General features: G+C 36.1%; 1 pseudogene; it reads left to right on the forward strand.

Moving 5' to 3' along the window:
- LOC138804600 (small ribosomal subunit protein uS5 pseudogene) overlaps positions 1 to 10,355 on the forward strand; it is a 113,530-nt pseudogene extending 103,175 nt beyond the window's left edge.
- The last annotated feature ends 223 nt before the right edge of the window (positions 10,356 to 10,578 follow it).

Genomic DNA, 10,578 nt, shown 5'->3' on the forward strand with positions numbered 1-10,578 from the left:
AGTTTCCGTCCCCCCTCCCACCCCAATCCCTTTCCTACAAGTTGTACAGTTCCAACACATTATCTTTTGACACTATTGTATTGGTTCGCCTTTTGTCCTTTGTCTCACCATTTTGTTGATCCTCTTCCATTCCCTAATTCAGATAAATGTGTATACAATACCGAGGGCCAAGTTACCAAAATCAAATACAGTGACAACAGGGGATAAAAAAAAACACAGGGAACAAAAAAGAAGGCTATTCCATTTTTGTCCATCTGACTTATAGAAGTTTTTTATACAGAGGTTTTTGGTGGTTTTCTCAATGAGATACCAGCATCTTCACATCTGTGCCTATTATGAGCCATCCATTCATGTATTTTTTTCACCAGATTCCACTTCAGAACAGTGGCATTTTAGATCCATGCAAGGTAAGCAACACTTTAAGCCTGGGGTTAGTTGTTTGTGCAAGGTCTGTAGGTTTTCTTTTTCTTAGTTTGTTGGTCATTTACATTTTATTCTTTTTTCTTGCCTCTCCATCTTTCACTTTTTTTTCTGTCTTGGGGCTTGAACTCACTCAAGGTCTGGGTTCTGTCCCTGAGACTCTCTCTGTTCTCCAGGCTAGAGCTGTACCTCTTGAACCACAGCACCATTTTGGCTTTTTCTGAGTAGTTTATGGGAGATAAAATTCTCACAGAGTTTCTTGCCTAGGCTAACTTTGAACCGTGATCCTCATATCTCAGCCTCCTGAGTGGCTAGATTACAGGTGAGAGCCACTGGTGGTCTGGCTGATCTTTTAACTTTTTATCTTTCATGCTTAATCATTTTTACATCTTGACTTTTCATAGTCCTTCCAGTAAATAGGCCTGTTGGGAAAATGATTGAAGGAAAAGAGAGAGACACTACTGCCAATTAGCACACGTTTCCTCCTTAAGAAGGCCAAGCCTAGCCAGGTGCTGGTGGTCCATATCTGTACTCCTAGCTACACAGGAGCCTGAGATCTGAGGACCCTGAGGATCGTGGTTTAAGGCCAGGCCCGGCAGGAACATCAGTGAGACTCTTATCTCCAATAAACCACCAGAAAATGGGAAGTGGTTCTGTGGCTTAAGTGATAGAGTGCTTGCCTTGAGCTGAAGAGCTCAGGGACAGTGCCCAGGCCCAGAGTTAAAGCCCCATTACTGACAAAACAAAACAAAACAAAACAAAAACAGAGAGCCTTCCATACAAGTTTTGTGAATTGACTTCAGTCAGAACACTGGATGAGAGGCTTGGATTCTCCATCATGAGTATCAAGCCAGATTATTTTCATTCTCAGATTGACAGATTTTCCTGTCCAATTGATGAAGCAACACATGAGTAGAGGGTCCAACTATTTCATTACCCAGGACATCATGATCTGTCACTGTCTGAGGACCAAGTTGCATTCTGAACATCCCTGCTCCTTTTTCAAGGACACAATCTCAGTTTGTATTCTTTGGTTAAGTGTTGTTATATAGCCTCTGCAACTCCTAATTTTTATCAGTTGCATTAAATACATGGAACCCATCCTGACTTTTAGAAAACTCACACAATGTCAGTTTTGTCCACAACGACAGATGCTAGCCACTGAGATGTGTATGAGCCTAGACAGAGGAGTACATAGAAATGGTAACAATTCTTTCATTTTAAAAGTCCCTCTAAAACGCTCTACTTAACATTATTGTGGTTCCTAACATTGTTATTATTGCTGACCTATATGAAATATGTCACTACAGAACAATGGATTTGGACTTTAAGGGGCAATACATTGATAACTAGCACATCTAGTAATGTGAAAGTCTAATTATGGTAATTTCTAATTGTAATTCTAATAAGATGCATTCTAAATTTGGAAGGAAGTGATACAGCATTAGGGAATCAAGATAACCTTTATTCTGCCCTTCTTGAAAATGTTTTAAATCACATCTAAAGATTAGAAAAGAAGAAAGAAGAAAACAAGAGACCAAGTATAGTGGGTCATGTCTGTTATTTCAGCTACTTAGAAACTGAAATAGAGAGAAGTATAGTTGAAATATAGCCTGGTCAAAAATTTAGGAATTACTTCATCTCAACTAATAAATTGGTTGGGTGTGGTGAGGTCCACTTGTCACCTTGGCTACATGAAGGTATGGATGGAAAAATTCTGGGTCAGGCTGGTCCTGGGTAAAATTTGCAAGACCCTCTTCAGAACATAGCGAAAGACAAAGGAATGGAAGAATGGTTCACATGGTAGAGTACATGTTTAGCAAGTATGAGGCCCTGAGTTTAAACCTCTGAACTGCTAAAAAGAGAAGAAAAAGAAAGAACAATAAGAGAATGATCCTTTTTTTTTTAATGCAGTGACTCCATCATCGACCTTAGTCAAAGGGATAGACCTAAATAATTATAAAGGAGGTTGGATTTTTGCTGGAGCTAGAGGCTAACTGGGAAGAAAGGAAAATGGATTTGAGAAGCCAACTCCACATTTTCTCAGTGACATCATTTGAAAGGCTTGTCCTCATCTGCCAGCCCTAAACTGTTATGGACTCTTAACTTTTCTACTCAAATTTGCAACCATATTCCCACAGCAATCAGATTCTTACTTCAATCAGAGACCTCAGGGTACACCAGTCTTTGTTTTACAGAACACATGGAATAGGTACCATCAGTTTTTACTCCTACGTATTTTTGTTATTTCCAATTCACAATAGGAAAAAAAAACAGCTCCATGAGTGAGAAAACTCTGTATACATCCTTCATTTTCATTTAAGATGAATTCTGAATATGAATGCTAAGTGCCTTTTCACATATTGGCACACTGCTCTTTAGCAGAATATGAACACCATGAGGTATGAGATCTCCTCTGTCATTGCACCAACTCCTATTTCAATCCATTTCATTGCATTTGTATTGCTAATGTATTTGTTGCATTTGTCTGAGTCATTTGCTTTCTTCCTACCTGTATTTTCACCAAGTACTAGAGACATATTCTGGTGTTTCTTAGTCAAATAATGATACACAAATGCATATACACACATATGTTTGATATATCTCCATTATATTTTCAAGTGCTATTTTAGCATGATATAAATATCAATTTTTATATATTTACCTTATATCTGGATAAATTATTTGCCTCTATATAATAATTTCTTAACTACAAAGCTGAATCTTTAAAAAAATGTTGCTCAGATTTTCCTAACATTAATATTACAAGATTCTTTTCTCAGGTAAATTTTCCTTAATACCATTAAATACAAGCAGTGCAACCAGCTACTCCCATGTAGTTACTACAGGCAAGCCATTAGGATGTCCGTGCCATTTCCTCACTAAGACGATAAATCTTCTGGGCCCACACTATTACACTCTATCAGAATTGAGAAGAGCATTTCCATTAAAATATGTCAACATTCTGCTATCCAAAGACTTTGGTGGTTTATCTTAATCAGGCATGTGGAATATAACAGCTCCTTATATAACTTCCAGATGTTGACCAATGTAGTCTCTGTAGTTGGTGGAGATTTAGGAGTCACTTGACACAATTTTCTTTTCAGTAGGGAATTGTAGTTAACTCATTAAGCTTCTAAGAGGCCCCAAGGACTCAGGAGTTATCGGACTGTGGCCTGATACTGGCACTTCTAACTTAACTGAGGCATAAAAGTAGATTTGGAATTACATGGCAAAGGAAGCCCTCTGTAGGGCTCATACCTGTAATCCTAGTTACATAAAAGGTTGAGATCCAGAGGATCACATGTCCAAGCCAGCCCAGGCAGAAAAGCCCTGGAAACTCCATCTCCAAAATAACAAGCACAAAAGCAGAGCTGGATGCATTGCTCATGGGGTCGATTATCCAATAAGCCAACTGAACAAGAGGGGAAAGAAGCATGAGGCTAAAAATTTAAACCATGGTACTGGGGGAAAAATACAATTTTAATCTCAATTTATATGAATAAATTAATTAACTTTACTTTCCATTACTCCTGTATCTCTCTTATCTATTGATTTCAGCATTAGCATGTGAACTTTGCACACAATAAGCATTAAATATTCTTGGCTGAATGAATTTAAGTATTGCATATTTAAGAATATTCTTCCATAAGGTATAGCACAAAACTCATCTGTTATATTTAAAGGGAAAATTGAGATCATTAGATTAGCATGGTCAGGAAAGAAAATAGTATTTTTTTGCCTTCAAATGAACACAGAATAAAAGATAAGAGACTAAAAAAGTCTATAGTCTCAAATCCAAAGTTAAATGGCTAAAGTTTCTTTTTCTTTTTGTGCCTAGAAATAGGCCAACTGTTGCAACTAAGACTTAGGACTTTGACCCTTTAATTAACCCGTGTGTGTGTGTGTGTGTGTGTGTGTGTGTGTGTGTGTGTGTGTGTGTGTGTGTGTGTGTGTGTGTGTGTATTTTTGGAAGGTTTTTTAGTTCATGATTTCACTTTTGTATGTTCGTATCTATATTAAGTGTAGAACAAATAAAAATCCTAACTCTTAATAAATATCTCAGAAACATTGGCACTGTTTTCTCTTTCAAGCTTTAAGTGCTCACACTTACAAGTGACCTGCTTCACTTCAGATATTAATTCAGGTAGCATGTCAAAGAATGCTATTGCCCTCCTTAAAGCTTTCAACAGCTACCCTGTCTGCCAGAGAAAGAATCCTTTGAGAGATGGCCTTTTTGACTATAGATTCAAAGAGTTCAATGCATCACAGGCATTTCTTCATCCCTACCATCTGTGACCACAGAACAGAGTCTATGCCCTTACCTGCTAATAATTTTCTAGCATTGATGAATATAGCTAAAAAGAAACATACTTCACAGGCAACCCACATCTTAATAGAGCTTAAATTAGCTGGGCTAAGTTTAGAACACTTTAACATATACCTGATGGTCCCAGTAAGCGATAATAATGACTTTTGTGGCACAGGGTAGGTAGATAACACTTCATGTCTGAACTGAACTTGTGTAAGTTCCAGATACCATAAAAGCATAAATGATTTTAGCTGTGATCATGGTCCAGATCACAGCATGAGAGCAACCCAGAGGACATTAGCACTGACATAAATATAATATTCAGCAAAAAACACATTTCAGGCAACTGTGTGAACTGTGCATATTGCACAAAGAAACAAAAATAACTGTTACAATGGTGCAGGTCTTAGATACAAATAATTTATAATTAATTATGCCCTATATAAATAGTACAAGGCTTTAAATATGGATGGTAAAAAGGAGAAAGTGAAAAAAAAATAAAAAATTGTGAGCTACAGTTTTTATAAAAGACAGTTCATTGCTATTCTTGCAATGTACAAGTTTTTTTCAAATAATTGTTTTTAAATTGAACATTTAAAAATAAAGGTGAAGCTTAAATATAGGCGTACAAAGGAAATATGGATAGCTAATAGGTATTTTTGAACCATTAATGTTAAAATTATTTTTAATATTTTTATTGTAAAAATACTGTACAGAGGGGTTACAGTTACCTGAGCAAGGTAATGAGTACATTTCCTATCAAGCATTGTTACCTCCTCCTTTGTTTATCTCCTACCATCCCTTCCTTCCCACCTCCACAACTACACTACCCCCTCCCCCCATCACCCTCTCCCCTCTTAAATTGTAAAGTTTGTTTTTCAACATAGTATCTTGTACATCTCATTGTTACAATGTGTAAGCCTGTATCCCTATTTAAGCATTTTGTTTTTTCCCTTCCTCTCCCCAAGCTAGAGAAGTGTATATAAAAGATGCAGGGCACTGACATTAAATAGAGTGTGGGGGAGGAACATACAAAGAAACAAAAAAATGACATGGTACATTACAAATATGTTAGGAACAATAGCAAGAAAGAAAAAAAAAACACTTGTGTCCATATCTTGGTGTGCATTTCACTTAAAATCATCTTATCTGGTCATATATACATAGCTTTTGACCTTTTCTGCTTGTCCCAGACATATACTAGTTTTTGCAAATAAGAGAAACCATAAGACCTATGTTTCTTTGGGTCTGGCTTACTTCAATTAATATAATTTTTTCCAAGTCTTTCCATTTCCTAACAAATGGGGAGATGTCATTCTTTCTGACGGAGGCATAGAATTCCAGTGTGTGTGTGTGAGTGTGTGTGTGTGTGTGTGTGTGTGTGTGTGTGTGTGTGTGTGTGTGTGTGTGCATGTGTGTATACACATCACATTTTCTTGCTCCATTGATCTACTGACGGACATCTGGCTTGTTTCCATATGTTAGCCATGGCAAATAATGATTCAATAAGCATAGTTGTGTTGGTACCCTTAGTATGGCCTTGTTTGTGATCGTTTGGGTGAATGCCCAAAAGTGGGATTGCTGGGTCATAGGTGAGCTCTATGTGGAGTCTTTTGAGGAACCTCCATACTGCTTTCTAAAGTGGTTGAACAAGTTTATACTCCCACCAACAATGGAGTAGGGTTCCCTTCTGGTCATATCCTCTCCAGAATCTGTTGTTATTAGAATTCTTGAATCCAGCCTTTCTAACTGTGGTGAGGTAGAATCTCAATGTTGTTTTGATTTGAATTTCTTTTGTGGCTAGAGAGGTTGAGCATTTCTTCATATGTCTATTGGCCATTCTTATTTCCTCTTTAGAGCAGTTTCTCTTTAGGTCTTTAGCCCACTTACGTATTGGGCAGTTGTTTCTTTTAGGATTTTTTGTTGGGGGATTTAATTTTTTGAGTTCTAAGTAAATTTTAGATATGAAACCCTTATCCGTTGTATGGCTAGTGAAGATCTTCTCCCAATCCGTGGACTTTTTATTGATCTTAATGATTTTTAAGGATATCATTGTTTCTTATGTAAAAGTAGGTTTCAAAATTGATCATCCCTAATCAACTGAGAAATTCACAGAACGCAGATGAGCATGTAAACTGAAATGACATTCTGGAATTCAGCCAAGATGTGTATGCATTATGATAATTTACCTCATGATTTCAGTTCTATAATTTCAGTTGTAGAACAGGTAATTATTATTGACATACATATAACTACTTAAAGAGGTGATAGTGGATTTTTGAATGACTGTGAAACTAAAGACAACATAATACCCAGTCATAGGGAAAATGTATATTCATGAATCTAATAAATATCTTGTTTTCAATGTGGTATGCATCCTAAGAGGGATAATACTTTTTATTATTATAGACTAAATTTGCATATTTAGTTCTATAATTTCTTAACAAATCATATATACATATGTGTGTCTATGTATATGTAAAATCAGGTGCTATGTTTATAATTTTACTTATATAAAATTGAGGTTTAAGAGTTTTAGTAAAAAAAGTATTTTGTATATAAAGTAGTATCTGATTTTCAGCAATAATGATAAATACTGTACTAAAAATAGTATACTTTTTTCTGTCTGTTGTGGGGCTTGAACTCTGGGCCTGGGTGTTGTCCCTCAGCTCTTCAGCAAGTGGTCTACCACTTAAGTCACAGAGCCACTTCCAGTTTTCTGGTGATTATTTGGAGATAAGAGTCTCACAGACTTTCCTGCCCTGGCTGGCTTTGAACCAGGATCCTCAGATCTCAGCCTCCTAAGTAGCTATGATTACAGGTATGTGCCACCAGTATCTGGCAGTACACATTTTCTGTATGCTATTAAACTGACTCCTTACTATACTCAGTATGGTCAATATCATTATTGTACAGGTATATCAAGTGAGAAAGATCATAATTAAATGTGATAAAGTCAAATAACTCAAGTAATTGCTCTAGAATATAGGAACCAAGACTTGAAGTGGGAAGTCTCCTTCCAACAAAAGGTTTTTATTAAAATTCCCTTTTAGTGACTTTTTAAAAACTTATTGAAATCATTTTAGTTGATGAATGACATTACCTAAAATATGGAATTGACAGTATAATATAATATATACTATTTATGCTAAATAACATAGGACCAAATTAATTTACAAATGGAGATATTTAGAAAATGAAATCTACAAATTATAGGGAAATAATGAAATATATGTGTATTTATATATATCAAAAGAAAAGTTCTTGATAGAACAATGTTGTTTATTTAAAAGAGTACTTTAAGTATGAGATAAAATGAAAGACAATCATCAAAAATATATAATGTATTTTTTCATTTTCAATATAAATGCAAGAATCAGTATTTAAATTTGAAGAGATAAACTACAGATAACTTACCTATATTAAAGTATACATTTAGTTTAGTTTTACCAATGACTAGATGTTGAAAACATTGAAGCAGTACTTTATTTCAGTGTTCAGCATAAAGTTATATATGACCAAGTTATTGTTTGTATAGTAACTTAAAAAAAACCTGAGGATTCATGTGTTAGATATCAGTGGAATGCTGTATATTACCGCTCCTGCAAAGTAAATTCATACAGAAATCCCTCACTTGATAAGGATATTGATGATATTTTCAATTATTTCAAGCTCCTGAAAGTAGGGAAGTTTTGATAAAAATTTAAAAACTGACATTAATGAGAAATCATTCAACATGTACCTCTAAAGTATTATTGTTAAGTTTATATTAAATAATAAAGTACACCAAGAAATTTTAGAGAAAAGATACTATACATAATATATAACAAATAATAAATTTGTTTTAAGAGAACATTATTTCAAGTGTATACAAATGTATTAACTGAAATAGAGTAGATTCAGAGAGAATTCAAATAGTATAATTCCCTAGAAAGCAAAGTCGAAGTTCAGGAAAAAAAGAAAACAAAAATAAACAAACAAAAAACCACCAGGAAGCAGGTCCTCAAAAGGTGTGGGGTGGTATCAAAGAATAAAAATGAGTGAATAAGTGAAGAGGAGAAGAGAAAGAGAATGTAGTCAAGAATCAAAAATATTTTCTACAAAATTAAGAACAGTAAAGGAAGGGGTGGGTAGGGGAAGGATAGGTAAGAATGTTGAAAGGGGTAACATTGATCAAGATATAATGTATTCGTAAATTGCTTTGTAAAATGGGAACTATTCAATACTTAAAACTACTTAAAACCATTAGTTATTAAAAACATTACTTCAATAGATTTGAAATTTAGTATTATTGGGAAGGCATGATATTTTATTCTACTCAAAAAATGTTTTGTTTCTTATTAAGAAAATATACATTTACTTACAACTGCATAGAAAAAAAGAATGTACATAATAAAAAGTTAATAAAGTATAAAAAATATGTCAAATAGCAAGAATTTTTAAGAGACAGAGAAATGACTTAGAGTTTTTTAAGTTCTGGAGACACATTGAATACATAAGTAAGTTAATAGCAAATATGAAGGAAAGAAAGATAATATTAAAGAAAATGTATGTCAAGAAAAAGAATACATCATTAGGAGAAAAGAGTATTATATTTCTATTTATAAATGCATATTTATGTATTCAGCTCATCTACGTATATTCATATATTATTTATATGTTTTTGCTTAATAGCAAAATGAAATTCTCAATAGATTAAAAACTCTTAAGTAAATACATGCAGACATAACAAAAATACTAAAATTTGCTTCTTCTTCTCCAGGAAAACACCAGCGGGAGGGCCCGGAGGTCCAGGGGGCCCGGGCTTGGGAAGCCGTGGCGGCTTCCGTGGAGGCTTCAGGCAGCGGCCTCGGAGGCCGAGGTAGAGGCCAGGCCCTGGAGCTCCCAAGGAAGAAGACAAGGAAGGGATCCTTGTCACCAAACTGGGCCCCCTGGTTAAGGACATGAAGATCAAGTCTCTGGAGGAGATCTACCTTTTCTCCCTGCCCATCAAGGAGTCTAAGATTGTCTAAGAAGTCTAAGACTTCTTCCTGGGGCGTCACTCAAAGATGAGGGGGTTGAAGATTATGCCCGTGCAGAAGCAAATTCGAGCTGGCCAGCACACCAGGTTCAAGGCATTCGTAGCCATTGGCGACTACAATGGCCATGTTGGTCTGGGGGTTAAGTGCGCCAAGGAGGTGGCCACTGCCATCCAGGAGGCATCATCTTGGCCAAGCTCTCCATCGTCCCTGTTCTGCGAGGTTACTGGGGGAACAAGATTGGCAAGCCTCACACTGTCCCATGCAAGGTGACAGGCTGCTGTGGTTCTGTGCTTGTGCGCCTCATTCCTGCCCCGCAGAGGCAATGGGATCCTGTCAGCAGCTCCTGTCCCCAAGAAGCTGCTGCTGATGGCTGGCATCCATGACTGCTCCACCTCAGCCAGGGGCTGTACTGCTACCTTGGGGAACTTGGTCAAAGCCACCTTTGATGCCATCTCTAAGACCTATAGTACCTGATCCCTGACCTCTGGAAAGAGACCATATTCACCAGATCTCCTTATCAGGAATTCACTGACCATCTTGTGAAAACCCACACCAGGATCTCGGTGCAGAGGACGCAAGCTCCAGTTGTGGCTACCACATAGAATTTTATAAAAATAATAAAGTGAATCAAGCCTGTTAAAAAAATACTAACATTAAAAAAATGCTGGCCAAAGCTATTTGAAGGCTAAGATGTAATTCAATTCACACTGCTTACTCAACAATTGCAATATCCTGGGGTCAATATCCAGTACCAAAAAAGAAAAGGCAAAGTGAAAATTTAAAAATGAGCTATGTAAGAATATGTTTTAAGGCTCTGATGACTCA

The sequence above is a fragment of the Dipodomys merriami genome, unplaced genomic scaffold (assembly GCF_024711535.1).
Source record: "Dipodomys merriami isolate MVZ:Mamm:240054 unplaced genomic scaffold, mDipMer1.0.p SCAF_37, whole genome shotgun sequence".
NCBI classification, from domain to species: domain Eukaryota; kingdom Metazoa; phylum Chordata; class Mammalia; order Rodentia; family Heteromyidae; genus Dipodomys; species Dipodomys merriami.